Raw genomic sequence first — 15,992 nt, forward strand, 5'->3', positions numbered from 1 at the left:
AAAGCCAGCCATTAAGACTCAGATTTTCTCCATTTGTCACAGGAATATACAGGTCTGAAACATGACATTTCAGATAAAATACATTTTAATACATTAACCACTGAATGTGAAAAATTTTTGAAATCTGCTCATTGGTTATATTAATTGTAGATGTCATATGTTGCCTAAATTTTAGGGTTTGTTACAGTAAGCCTACAGAGAGTGCCTTGAAAATGTAAAAAGTAAATATTCTATGGAATATCTTTACCATTTTTCTTCAAAATACAAGTCTGGAAGAAAACCGAATTTGAGTAAGTTTGTGCTCTAGTATTGGCCTTCTCCTCTGAACTCTGTCATCAAGATACCAATTAAAGAACAGATCTACAGAGGAAAAAATACACAAGCAGAATCCTCATATTACATCCTGGCATTATATACCAGTTTTACAAAAACAGTGTTTCACCATTATATTAGTACTGTTGATTTCTGTGTGAAGAGTTTATCAATAAAGATAAATTTAAACCTAAATTAGTTGTTCCTTTTCTTTAGTTCTTTTGCTACTCTTATTTGAAAAGACAAACAAATGTGATTTTTTCAATGCTAAAAAGGACTGAATAGCTTTGTGTTTCTTTCATAAGCTAAATCTGTTAGTTTGTCAAGAATATTGCAGTTCTGTACTTACTGTAATTATATATGTGGTTTTGCATATATTAATATAATTATGTACAACTATAACTACATGTATACATATATATGTATGTGTGTATGTATGGTTACTAGAGCAAAACCATCAGATTTCAAAATGCAAATCAAATAACACTCCTGAGTACTAAATGTAAAACATCTCTAAAATTATGATTTTTTCTGGATTTGCTTTTTCTTGGCTAATGCTACTCTTCATTATTATAAAATATTTCCAGGATTTGCATATCAGAGGGAAGACAAGCTTCAATAGCTTGTCTTCTTAAGCCAAATCCCAGGGTCTTCTCATCTTGTCAGGGTACTGGACTGGGACAGAGAGTGTGCCCTTTCTCTTAGAAGCCAAAAGATTTCCTGCCCTCCATTCTAAGAGAAATTTAACCTTATTGATTTTCTGGCTTTCAGAAACATCTTACCATTTCTTTTCCTCTTCTAAAACACCTAAAAGCATCTTAGCAGTGGGTACATTTGTTTATTTTGTTTTTCAAGGAGAAGAAGAACCAGTTACTTTTAGGCTTTTTGTGTTTCATCCCAGAAAAGTAAGTTTCGAATCAGGAAAGGACAAATAAGTCAGGCTTAATACTTAAAATGATGAGAAGAGAATATATTTTATTAAATTATTGTAGAATACAGGTTTTTTGACACTTTGGGCATTCACAGGTTCATGAGTAACTTTGTAATTCATAATAAAGTGTTCAGTGACAAAATAGTGGGAAGTTATAACATGTGTCTGTCTTTGATCTGGAGTACAGCTTAGAGAAAGTTGATTAATTGGGTATTTTAAAAATCTATTTATTGTGTAATTATACAAATACATTTCAACAAAGAGATTCAACAAAATACATATTCATCTGAACTTTGTCTTAGAGAGCAATTTTGTTTTTTCTTCTTCTGTATCATACTTTAGATAATATGTAAGTTTGTTTCCATTTTAGATTTATTGACATTTTGGTCTTGATTTGCTTGAGTTTTAGTTATCGAAATTATAATCCAAAATTTTAGATAGATCCAAAATTAGTAATTTGATTCATGTCAATTTTTAATTAAGCTTTTTGTTTTGAGATAATTATAGATTAACATACATATGTAAAAATAATGCATTCAGATTATGTGTATCCTTTGCCAAATGTTCTCCAAAAATATCAGTGGGATAATGATATTGCAACAGTCAAGTTTCAGGAAAATTCCATCACCACAAGGATGCCACGCAAGTTGCAGACATCCTTACCTCATTCCAAATGTTAAGGGTAAAGCACTGGGTCTTTCACCAGTAAGTATAATATTGGCTGTAGATCTTTGTAGGTGATTTTACTAAGTTGAAAAAGTTTTTCTGTTTATGTTTCTGACAGTCTTTATCTAAAATGGTATAGACTTTTGACAGTTTTATTCTCAATTGACTTGATTATTAATCTGCCTTCCTAAGCCAATTAATATTGTGAATTACACTGATTAATTTTGGAATATTGAAAAAAATCTTATAATATATATAAGTATATATAACATAAAATAGAATTATAAATTATATTATATTTAAATTTATAATTTATAAGTATAATTTTTAATTATATTTATATTGATAATTATATTTAAATTATAAATATAATTATATAAAAATGATGGATATTTAATTATAAATTATAAATTAAAATATTTAATTATAAAAATATAAATATAATTAAATGTATAATTATATTTAAATGCAATAATTAAATATGAAATTATATTTATATATAAAAATATAAATATATAAATAGAAAATATTTTGTTAAGAATTTTTTGTCTATATTGGTAATTAGTCTATAGTTTTTTTTCTTTGTTTTTATTTTGATGTAATGCTCATTTCAACAAATGAATTGAGAAATGCTTCCTTCTCATATTTTGTGGAAGAAATTTTGCAGAACTGATGTTAATTCTTCTTTAAATGTTTAGTAGAATTCACCAGTGAAACAATCAGGGCCTAAAAATTTCTTTTCAACTGATTTTTAACTAGATAGTCAATTTCTTATAGCAATTTTTTTTCTTTTGAAAGGAAGTCTAGTTTTGTCACCCAGGCTAGAGTGCAGTGTCACGATCTCAGCTCACTGCAACTTCTGCCTCCCTGGCTCAAGCTATTTTCCTGCCTCAGCTTCCAGAGTATCTGGGATTACCGCGAAGGCCACCATGCCAGACTAATTTTTGTATTTTAGTAGAGACTGGGTTTCACCAGGTTACCCAGGCTGGTCTCAAACTCCTGACCTCAGATGATCCCCCAACCTCGGCCTCCTAAAGTGCTGGGATTACAGGTGTGAGCCATCACGCCAGGCCTAGAGTTTCAAGACTACTAAAATTATCTATTGTATATTTGATAAATTTAGTAATTAGCGTTTTCTGAAGAATTTGTCCATATTATCTACATTATCAAATTCATGTGTGTAGAGTTGTCCTTTTCATATTTACAGGGTCTATAGTGACATCTCCTTTTTCTTTCCTGATATGAATAAATTCTGCCTTCTCTCTTTTTGTTTGTTAGTTTTGCTGGAAGTGTGTAAACTGTATTGCTTTTTTTTTTTTCAAATAGCCAGGCTTTAACATTTACTTTACTTGATTTTCTGCTTTAAATGTCCATGATTTCTGCTCTTAAGTTACTGATTTGAGACTTTCCTTTTCTTAATGAAACCGTTTATTTTTACAGTATTCTCTTGTAGAAATTATTTATATATGTCCCACCAATTTTGATATATTCAATTTGATTTAGGTTACCGTATTTTTGAATTTCACTTAAGACTTTCTCTTTGACCCATAGATTACATAGAACTGTGTATTTAGTCTTTGGAAATTTTCTGCCTTTCTGTTACTGATTCCCAGTATTTTTCTATTATAGTCAGAGGCCACAGAACACACTGTGTATGACATGATTTACTAGGAATTTATTGAAATTTGTTTCATGACTCAGAGTGTGAGATATGGTCTACCACAATTTGTGTTTCATGCACACATAAAAATAAAAATAAAACTATTTCAATTCTGTATATCAAGATCTGATTTATTACGGCTGTCACTAATATAGGCTAAATTGAGAATTGGGGGTGACAGTAGTCGTGGTAGTAGTCTGGTAGTGTGTGTGTTTTGCCTGTGTTCGGATAATCTGTTTATTTTTCTTCTTTTACTTGACTTGCCCTTTTTTCTTTCTTTAAAACATTTTGTAACCCTTTTCTATTCTTTCTTTTTCATTCTTTTTTTTTCCCACCTTACTTTTATTTTTATCTTGTCATTGTTTTTCTTTTACTCATATCCCTGGAGTTTAAACGAAAAAAAAGGAGACCAGGACACAGAAAGGAACTGAAGAAACATGACTTGTTAAAAGGAATGAAACTGAGAATATCTAGTCCATTTCCTCCTTTAAATTGAAATGTTATTTCTGTGCCAGGACAAGCCGTTTCTGAGTAAGTGGATGCTCAAATCAACCAAAGGACACCAGACTACCAAGACAAAGGAAGCTACAGCAGAGTAAAAATTCAGTTCAACATCTGTGTTTCCAGATATATTTAGCTTCAGCAGTAACGCATGCCTGAACATGGAGACCATATGAGTTTTTGTATGAACTCTGAAAAATAAGCTTTTTAATGTTTTCTTTGGCCTTCAAACTGGAAAATGAGCATATTCAGTAGGAACCTAGCATTAAGTAGTTTTTATATCTAGTCAGGTCACTAAGTGTATCACATTTACAGTTAATTCTACTTTTGTATTTTAAATATTACATAATGCATTTTCTAATAATAACTTATTTAAATACAGTAAAAATTTTAAATCCCTTTTACTTTCATATTCTTTTATCCAACTTTCTTCAGAGATACAATCACTGTTATTGGTTTAGCATTTTACTCTTATCATTTCTATTATTTGAGAATTCTATTTATGTGTTATTTTTGATAATCACATTTCTCTCACCATTTTAATGATGATAAATGTGAGGAAGTGAGTTCTATTGTCACTGTGAAATTATTATCTCCAAGGGTGTTGTTAATTTATTAAAAATATCATTATCACTTGTCTATTATGGTCTAGGCATTGTGTTAGTCATTGGGGATATAAAAATGTTCAGGCACATAAATAAGTTTATAAACAGTTGAGGGATATAAAAAAATCAGAAAGTTTTGCACTGAGTATTAGTATACTGTAAATACAGAGGGCAGATGACACAGAATTGTGGTTAAAGAAGTATTCTCATGGAAGATGTTGTCAAAGCAAACACATAAAGATACCTAGAAATTATTCACATTTGGGGTATATGAAGAAGATTCAGCAGAAAAACATTGACCTAGAGGCAAAAAAAAAAAAACAAAACATGATATTATTTCTGAAAATGAATGTTTTTCATTTTGATTTTATTGTGAATAGGGCATGGGAAGGGGAGATCGACAGAGATGAGGCTGGAAGTAGCTACAACATTCTAAAGGGTCAGGTCAGTCATATGCAGAATTCTGGATATTATCATGAGAACAGTGAGAGACAATAAAACAGTTTTAAGTTGAGAAGTAAAATAATCTAATGAAAGTTTTAAAAGTGCACACTGTCTGCAATGTGAAGAATTGGTTAGAGGAGAGTAATATTGGAGACAGGTAGAAGATCAGGTAAGAGCACTGTTGTGATAATCCAAGCAAGCAATAATGAGGGACTGAGTTATGTTTTTTTGCAAAATGTAGGAAATTAGTGAAGATGACTTTCAAAGATTTCCATACGTGGGCATTTAAATTACCATAATTATAGGAATGAATAAATATGAATGTGATAAAAATGAATTGCAGGTGTCTGTCTTAAATAACTTGAACTGTTAAACATGAGTTCATAAGAAAGTGGGCAGCCTGTTGAATAACATACTGAGTTCAATTTTCAGTATGGTAGTCTGAGGGGTATATTTGATTAGATGAGCTATTAGAGCTATCTGATAGGTTGCTGGAGAATCAGGTGTGAATTTAGACAAAAGGTCTAGGCGGGATTTATAATAAGCTAATATATAGGAATGGTCAAGAATACAGAAAAAAAGTGAGACAAAAAAGATACAAACTGTATAAAAAGAAAATACTTTTTGAGGAACACTGAGCACAGTATTATTAATGTTATACAGTTTACAGAGTAGACTAGATAAAATAATCTGGAAGAAAAAGATTATCACTTTAAAAACAGATCATAAGAAGAAAGAAAAATATCCCCAAAAAGTCAATGTCAAAATGAATATAAATCTAGACTTTAAATCATTTAAATAAATAATTTAGCAGTATAATAATATACTTTCAAACATAAATAAAAAAGTTTAATTGTTATCTTTGACATAATGTTGTAAACTAAATATCTTTTAAGACTGGGTAATGATCTCACAAGTGTTCTTATAAGAATGGCCATGACCCACTCTCTGCGTGTTACCTGTGTCTGTTTATGATTTGCTGTTCAATTATTTGAAATTGTGAGGTTCCAATATGTGTTAGCATTAAAGGGTACAGTTCAACTTGTATACATTGGCTGAGCGTGTTTCTTACAAAAATTAAATTTTTGTTACAGGTATAAATGATTGTTATAATATCAATGCCTATGGTTCAGGAATATAGAATTCCTCCTTTTATAAATGTATGTACAAACAATCATTTCAGAAATTATTAATTATATGATCATTGGCCATAATTATCTTATAGTCATAATTCATAGTGATTTAAAGAAACTAAATATATAAATAGCAGAATACAGTCTTCTTGATATTGTGTAAATTCAACATTCTTAAATTAACTTAAGATATTCAAATAAGAAACTGAACCTAGTTAACACCAATTTTGAAATTTAATTTTTATACTTCAAGAAAGAGACTTCTAAGTGGAACAAAATTATAGTGAGGTTGTATTATTTAAATCTCTTCAAATGCTCACATGAAAACATACATTGAAAACAGGCAAACAATAAGAACAAAACAATATAATACAGATCACCCCAAAATTACTTAAAAATCCTGAGTAAAAGATATTCCTACAAAGTTTAGAATATGAATGGCTTTAGCCATGTAGTCACCAGTGTAGATTCAGCTTGACTTCCTCTTCTCTTTTGAAAATAAGAGAGAAGGAAAGAGAGCTATGATGGTTATATTATAATAACCTAACAAGTCACTAAAAATACTCACATACACAACTGAAGTACTTCATTCTGAATGAAATACTAGACATACATGTCACAGCATGAATGAAAGACAGTAAACATTATATATGAGGAAACCAAAAAAAAAAAAGAACAAAAAAAGGAGGGTTTGGAAACTGAACTGTTAGAGCTTAGATAATATTTTGAAATTAATGGAAAAACTTGTTTTAGAACTGGCAACCAATTTATAAACAATGAATTAATTTCCTCATGAAATGAATAATAAGAAAAATCAAGGCCAAAGAGAGAAATAAAGAGGGAAAATGAAAACAAATCAGAGTTTAATAAAATAAAAAGATCCAAAAATTACATAGAATATAAGCAAGATATAAAAATGTATGTTTAATTGGAATTTAAATAAAGAAAACCAAATAAAGCAGAACAAACTCCAAAATACACAATTCTAGAAAACATCCTTAAAGTAAAAAAATGCAAACATAAATGTTGAAATTACACAATGGTGAATAGAAAACCTAATCTAGAATAGAAGTCACTGATACATATTCTCGTCAAATTACTCAAAATTTATACAAAAAAAAAAAACAAAAAAAAAAAACAAGATAAAAGAGGAGGTTTTCAGGTAAAATATACAGCCAATTATAAAAAAATAAAAAGCAGATTAACATTGGACATATGGACAATTTATACCTGAAGAAAATGAAGCAAACATACTCAAGAAAATATAATGTGAGACACAGATTAATAGCTAGTCAAACAGAATTACAGGAATAAAGTTCACAAACAAATAGTTTTAAACATGCAGCAATTAAAAGTGTATTATTTCCATGAGCACTTTCTGGGAAATCTAAGTAATAACCTCATGTAAACAGGAAATGATAGGAGAAGCTTTGACATAACGTCCAGGAGTGGGTAAGAATATATTTAAATAGGCCGGGCGCAGTGGCTCAAGCCTGTAATCCCAGCACTTTGGGAGGCCAAGGCGGGTGGATCACGAGGTCAAGAAATCGAGACCATCCTGGTCAACATGGTGAAACCCCGTCTCTATTAAAAATACAAAAAAAATTAGCTGGGCATGGTGGCGCGTGCCTGTAATCCCAGCTACTCAGGAGGCTGAGGCAGGAGAATTGCCTGAACCCAGGAGGCGGAGGTTGCGGTGAGCCGAGATTGCGCCATTGCACTCCAGCCTGGGTAACAAGAGCAAGACTCCTTCTCATTATCAAAAAAAAAAAAAAGAATATATTTAAATAGAAATGGTAATGATGGGAATAAAAAGGTCAATATAGTATACAGATGATATGTATGCCAAAATAAAAAGTAGAAGGATTTAAAAATGAGGAAAGAAAAATAAGGAGGAAGTCAAATTGTCTCTATTTGCAGACGACATGATTGTATATCTAGAAGACCCCATCGTCTCAGCCCCAAACCTCCTGAAACTCATAAGCAAGTTCAGCAAAGTCTCAGGATACAAAATCAATGTGCAAAAATCACATGCATTCCTATACACCAGTAACAGACTTAAAGAGAGCCAAATCAAGAACAAACTTCCATTCACAATTGCCACAAAGAGAATAAAATACCTAGGAATACAACTAACAAGGAATGTAAAGGACCTCTTCAAGGAGAACTACAAGCCACTGCTCAACGAAATAAGAGAGGACACAAACAGATGGAGAAACATCCCATGTTCATGGTTAGGAAGAATCAATATAGTGAAAATGGCCATACTGCCCAAAGTAATTTACAGATTCAATGCTATCCCCATCAAGCTACCAATGACCTTCTTTGCAGAACTGGAAAAAACCACCTTAAACTTCATATGGAACCAAAAGAGAGCCCGCATAGCCAAGTCAATTCTAAGCAAAAAGAACAAAGCGGGGGGCATCACACTACCAGACTTCAAACTATACTACAAGGCTACAGTAATCAAAACAGCATGGTACTGGTACCAAAACAGAGATATAGACCAATGGAACAGAACAGAGGTCTCGGAGGCAACACAACATATCTACAACCATCTGATCTTTGACAAACCAGTCAAAAACAAGCAATGGGGAAAGGATTCCCTGTTCAATAAATGGTGTTGGGAAAGCTGGCTAGCCATGTGCAGAAAGCAGAAACTGGACCCCTTCCTGACACCTTACACTAAAATTAACTCCAGATGGATTAAAGACTTAAACAAAAGACCTAACACCATAAAAACCCTAGAAGAAAATCTAGGCAAAACCATTCAGGACGTAGGTGTAGGCAAGGACTTCATGACCAAAACGCCAAACGCATTGACAACAAAAGCCAAAATAGACAAATGGGACCTAATCAAACTCCACAGCTTCTGCACAGCAAAAGAAACAATCATTAGAGTGAATCGGCAACCAACAGATTGGGAAAAAATTTTTGCAGTTTACCCATCTGACAAAGGGCTGATATCCGTAATTTACAAAGAACTAAAGCAGATTTACAAGAAAAAAACTAACAAGCCCATTCAAAAGTGGGCAAAGGATATGAACAGACACTTCTCAAAAGAAGACATACGTGAGGCCAACAAACATATGAAAAAATGCTCATCATCACTGGTCATCAGAGAAATGCAAATCAAAACTACACTGAGATACCATCTCACGCCGGTTAGAATGGCGATCATTAAAAAATCTGGAGACAACAGATGCTGGAGAGGATGTGGAGAAATAAGAACACTTTTGCACTCTTGGTGGGAGTGTAAATTAGTGCAACCATTGTGGAAGACAGTGTGGCGATTCCTCAAGGACCTAGAAATAGAAATTCCATTTGACCCAGCAATCCCATTACTGGGTATATATCCAAAGGATTACAAATCGTTCTACTATAAGGACACGTGTACACAAATGTTCATTGCAGCACTGTTTACAATAGCAAAGACCTGGAACCAACCCAAATGCCCATCGACGATAGACTGGATAGGGAAAATGTGGCACATATACACCATGGAATATTATGCAGCCATCAGAAACGATGAGTTTGGGTCCTTTGTAGGGACATGGATGAACCTGGAAACCATCATTCTCCGCAAACTGACAGAAGAGCAGAAGATCAAACACCGCATGTTCTCACTCATAGGCGGGTGTTGAACAATGAGAACACATGGACACAGGGAGGGGAGCACTACACACTGGGGTCAGTTGGGGGGAAATAGGGGAGGGACGGTGGGGGGTGGGAAGCTGGGGTGAGATAGCAAGGGGAGAAATGCCAGATGTAGGTGATGGGGAGGAAGGCAGCAAATCACACTGCCACGTGTGTTCCTATGCAACAATTTTGCATGTTCTTCACATGTACCCCAAAATGTAAAATGCAATAAAATAAATAAATGGGAAAAAAAAGAAAGAAAAATAAGATTACATAAAATTATAATAAGTTTGCTAACAGCTTCTTGCATGGAAAGAGAAACAAATATAGATATCACTCTATAAAATGTGGGAAGTAAGGATGGGTAGCAGATGTTTCAGGTTATCTTTATAGAAAGAAGCAAATGGGATCATAAAAGAGGAAACTGCCTTCCTATATGTAAAAAAGAAGAAGGAAAACTAACGAAATCACACCTTGATCACTTGAATACATATATATGTACTTCATATATATATATATATATATATATATATTTTGTATATATACACATAAGCATAAAACCATATAATATCATTAACTCCAAATATAAATTTCATACAAATAAAAGCTTAACTGTTTTAGTTCTTTGTAGATCCTGGATAATAGCCCTTTGTCAGATGGGTAGATTGCAAAAAATTTTTTTCCATTCTGTTAGTTGCTGGTTCACTCTAATGACTGTTTCCTTTGCTGTACAGAAGCTCTGGAATTTAATTAGATCCCATTTGTCTATTTTGGCTTTTGTTGCCATTGCTTTTGGGGTTTTAGTCATAAAGTCCTTGCCTATGCCTATGTCCTGAATGGTTTTGCCTAGGTTTTCTTCTAGGGTTTTTATGGTGTTAGGTCTTATGTTTATGTCTTTAATCCATCTGGAGTTAATTTTAGTGTAAGGAAGGGGTCCAGTTTCTGCTTTCTGCACATGGGTAACCAGTTTTCCCACCATTTATTAAACATACTTCATCTACAGATGAAAGATCCAACAGAAAGATTTCCTTATTTCACTTAGCATAGCATCCTCAAGATTCATGCATGTTGTTGCATGTGACAGATTTCCTTCTTTTTATGACTGAACAATATACTCTTATATGCATATACTATATTTTCTATGAGGTATCTGAAGTAATCAAGTTCACAGAAGCAGAAAGTAGAAAGGTGGTTGCCAGGGACTGGGAGGAGAGGGAAATGGGATTTGCCATTCAATAGGTATGAAATTTCAGTCATGCAAGATAAAATAGTTCTAGAGATATGCTGCCTAACATTGTGCTTACAGCCCACAATGCTGTAACCTTAAAACTTTGTTAAATGGGTAGATCTCATGTTAGGTATTTTGTTTTGTTAACCACAATAAAAACTACGCTGTATGGTGGAACAAAGTCACTGTGGTTTGAGGGTTTGTTTGTTACAACATGGAATTTAATAAGACATATATTAGGAGATAAATACTCTCATTATCCTACTTCTAAGATATATTAATCAACATCTTAGCATAATCAATATTTATTTCTTACTCACCCAAAACTTGATTTAGGCTATGTAGCCCTAGTCTATCTTTTAATTTACTCTATCTGGAACATAGGGTATACAAGGTCATTAGTTAAAGTGTGTATTAGAATTTTTAAGAGGACTAGTAGTGGAAATGTAATTCACTGCTTTCATACCACATCTTGTATAGGACCCAAGTACAGGGACTCAGTGTAATTGCAAGGGAGGCTGAGAAATGTCTTCTTATGTGTCTAGGAAGAGAAAGTGATAAACTAAGTATATAACGTCACATCTGTCACATCAGAAGTAATTACTAATAACAATATGCTGTATTTAATTCTAGTCACAATTATTTTAAGACTTTCTACATAAAATTACAAGTAAATGGAATTGTGTTATTTTGTTTCTCATTTGTATTGCTTAAAACTCTATCCAAGTAATTTTTGTGTACAATAGACCCCATTATCCAGGGTTTCTGTTGCCCCGGTCAACCAAGTTTAGCAAATATTAAATGAAAATTTCCAGAAGTAAACAATTTGTGTTTACTTCTGGAATTTTTATTTTATTTATTTATTTTGAGATGGCGTCTTAGGTCAATGCTCAAGCTGAAGTGCAGTGGCACAATCTGAGCTCACTGCAACCTCCGCTTCCCGGGTTTAAGCTATTCTCCTGCCTCAGCCTCCAGAGTAGCTGGGATTACAGGAATGCAGCCCTGCACCTGGATAATTTTTGTATTTTTAGTAGGACGGGGTTTCACCCTATTGGCTAGGCTGGTCTTGAACTCCTGACCTCAAGTGAGCCACATGCCTTGGCCTCCCAAAGTCCTGGGATTACAGGCATGAGCCACTGCACCTGGCTAACAATAAATGTTTTAAATTGCATGCTTTTCATCAGAAATCTCACTCTGTCTCCCTCCCACCCCTTAGTCACTTAATGAGTTATCATTTTGCCCAGCATATCCACCCTGTCCTACTATCTGCCCATGAATCACTCAGTAGTCTTTTTGGTGATCAGATTGACAGATTAATAGAAGAATGGTGAAGACAGTAGAATAAAATATTTTGAGAGAGAAAGAGAGATTACATTCATGTAACTTTCATTGTTGTATATTGTTATAATTGTTCTATCTTATAATTAGTTATGGTTGTTAATTTCTTACTGTGCCTAATTTATAAATTAAACTTCTTTATAGATATGTATGACATAAAGAAACATAGTATAAGTAGAATATATTGAATTTGGTATTATTCTTGATTTCAGGCAGCTACTAGGGGTCTTGAAATGTGTCCCCCATGCCTAAGCAGGGGCTCTGTATAGAATTTTATAGGTATATTTCATTTTTAAATGACAATAGTTATCCTTTTCAATGTAATTAGTTTACCTAATGTTTGAAATGGGAAAAAGGTAAGAATCAAGGAAGACCCTAAGATTTTTATTTTGAATAATCAAGTAGAGAGTTTTGTTATATATCAAAATGGGAAAGGATAGATTGAAAGAAATTGTGAACTCTGTTTTGAACTTGTAATGTTAAGATGCCTATTAGAATGGAAATATTAAGTGGACAGTCCAGGATTTCCATCTGGAATTCAGCCAGTACTTTCTATTCAAATTGACTGATTTATATTCCACAAAGTTGAAATACCACCATATAAATGACTAAATTTCTACATACATATGTAGGTTGGTTCTACTTTCTATTTTGTTCTATTAAGGTTATTTTTCCTAGCCCTGTCCATATTCTGATAGTTTTATTATTATAATTTTAGGGCATTCTTCATTTTATGATGATATCTTGCATTTTGTTTTTTTAGAGTGATATATTTAATCATAAAATGAGTTTCAGAACTAATTCCTCAACCTGTTCCCCTTACAAATGATACATGCAACATCTTTGACATTATATTGTCTAATAAAAATCCTTTATATGAATATAAAAATCATATAGAAGTCCCTTTTTAACCTCAACCCCGTTGAAGGGGCTTCTACTCTTTAAAAACAAATTTATCTTAAGGCACTGAGTTCTAAATAAAGTTGATGTTAAAAGCATAGTACAAAAAACTTTTTTTGCATAAAACTTTTATGCGACTATAACAAAAACTGTCATTTGAATAAAACAAAAGAAAAACACTAAAAAACAACACAGCTGATAAAAATAAACATTTAAAAAACATATTGTATGTAAATTGTAACATTTCATCTTCCTAAGCCAATACTGTCACTTAGTGAGGTGTTCGTTATGATTCTGCAGTGTACGTTATTTATTGCCTACTAAGCATCCACTTTCCCATCCTATGTCCTTAGAGAATTTCAAAATTCATTCAGATTTGCATTCCCTTTCACTCTGTTGCGTGTTTCACAGAAGAAGCCCTTAGCCCCATAAGTATGCTATTCTCTTTGCCTGTGCCTGGTTTGCCATGAGCATGTGGCACAGTTATGACCGAACACACATTAGAAGAAATTGTTTACAAGGTTGAGATGAGACTATATAAATACAACACCTCTTTTTCCTTTGGAGATTAAAAAAAAAAAATTGACACCATCAGAGTCAATAGATTTGACTGTATTGGGTGCCCAGTCACCAGGGCTGCTTTAAACTCTTGTAAAGTGGGTACTGTCACCATCAATAATCCCTTCATTGACCTCAACTACACAGTCTACATAATCCAGTGTGACTCCACCCATGGCAATTCTATGGCACAGTCAAAGCTGAGAATGGGAAGCTTATCATCAGTGGAAATCCCATCACCACCTTCCAGGATGCCTTGATGTGTCTGAATCTTCTGGAATTATTATGGTGACTATTACATACAGAAAATGACAACATGCAAAATATATCCCTGAGGTTTTGATGACATTTTAAAATCAGAATAACTTACAATGGTAAGGACCTACTTCCCAACCTTTAAATAATATGAAGAATTTTTTTTTCCTCTATTTTGTTTTATTTGCAGTTGAAATTGTTCTTTTTGTCTGTTTTTTTTTTTTTTTTTTTTTTTTTGACTAAGCACAAGGGACTTTATTGATGGTACACAATAACAAGATAAAGCTCCCAAGACCCCTCCCTCTTCAAGGGGTCTGCATGAAAACTGTGAGGAGGAAAGATTCTCAGAGTGGTGGGGAACTGAATGTGGCAGAGACTCCCCAGCAGCTGAGGGCCTCTTTTCTCCTCTTGTGCTCTTGCTGTGGGTAGTGGTCTGGGGGTCTTACTCTTTGGAGGCCATGTGGAGCATGAGGTCTATTACCCTGTTGCTGTAGCCAAATTTATTGTCATACCAGGAAATAAGCTTAACAAAGTGGTTGTTGAGGGAAATGTCAGCCCCAGCAACAAAAGTGGAAGAGTGAGTGTCACTGTTGAAGGCAGAGGAGACAGCCTGGTGCTCAGTGTAGCCCAGGATGCCCTTCAGTGGGCCATCTGATGCCTGGCTCATCACCTTTTTGATATCATTATATTTGGCAGTTTTTTCCAAATGGCAGGTCAGGTCCACAACCAACAGGGTTGGCAGTGGGGACACAAAAGGCCATGCCAGTGAGCTTCCCATTCATCTCAGGGATGACCTTGCCCAGGGTCTTAGCAGTGCCAGTACATACAGGGATGATGTTCCTTAGAGTTCTGCAGCCCTCATGCCACAGTTTCCTGGAGGGGCCACCTACAGTCTTTTGGGTGGCAGTGATTGTGTGAACTGTGGTCATGAGCCCCTCCATAATGCCAAAGTTGTCATGGATGACCGTGACCAGGGATGCTAAGTAGTTGGTGGTACAGGAGGCATTGCTGACGCTTTTGAAGCTGTTGTCATACTTCTCATGGTTCACACACACCACAAACATGGGGTCATTAGTAGAGGGGGCAGAGATGATGGTCCTTTTGACTCCCCCTGCAAGTGAGCCCCAGCCTTCTCCAAGGTAATGAAGACACTAGTGGACTCCGCAACATACTCAGTGCCATTTAAGTACTGAGTACCCCATTTGATTTTGGTGGGATCTTGCTCCTAAATGATGGTGATGGCATTACCATTGATGACAAGCTTCCCCTTCTCAGCCTTGACTGTGCCATAGAATTTGTCATGGGTGGAATCATACTGGATTATGTAGACTGTGTAGTTGAGATCAATGAAGGGGTCACTGATGGCAACAATATCCACTTTACCAGAGTGTAAAGCAGCCCTGGTGACTGGGAGCCCAATACAGTCAAATCCGTTGACTCCGGCCTTCACCTTCACCCCTTCTGAGAGAAGTGGCTGGTGATGCATAAGAAGATGCAGCTGTCTGTCAAACCAGAGGAGCAGAGAGCATGAAATTGTTCCTTTTTTTTTTATTGTACTTTAAGTTCTGGGGTACATGTGCAAATCTTACATGATTGTTGCATAGGTACACACATGCCATGGTGGTTTGCTGTCTCTATCCCCCTGTCACCTATATCAGGCATTTCTCCCAATGATATCACTCCCCAACCTCCCCACCCTCTGCTGTCCCTCCAATAACCCCCCCAACAGACCCCAGTGTGTGATGCTCCCCTCCTGTGCCCATGTGTTCTCATTGTTCAACACCCACCTATGAGTGAGAACATGCTGTGTTTGGTTTTCTGT

At 34.4% G+C, this 15,992-nt stretch overlaps 1 pseudogene; it reads right to left on the reverse strand.

Moving 5' to 3' along the window:
• Positions 1-14,612: 14,612 nt before the first annotated feature.
• On the reverse strand, positions 14,613-15,656 carry LOC116528424 (annotated as a pseudogene).
• Positions 15,657-15,992: the final 336 nt, after the last annotated feature.

This window comes from Sapajus apella, unplaced genomic scaffold, assembly GCF_009761245.1.
Source record: "Sapajus apella isolate SASKATOON/1434 unplaced genomic scaffold, GSC_monkey_1.0 scaffold58, whole genome shotgun sequence".
Lineage (NCBI taxonomy): Eukaryota > Metazoa > Chordata > Mammalia > Primates > Cebidae > Sapajus > Sapajus apella.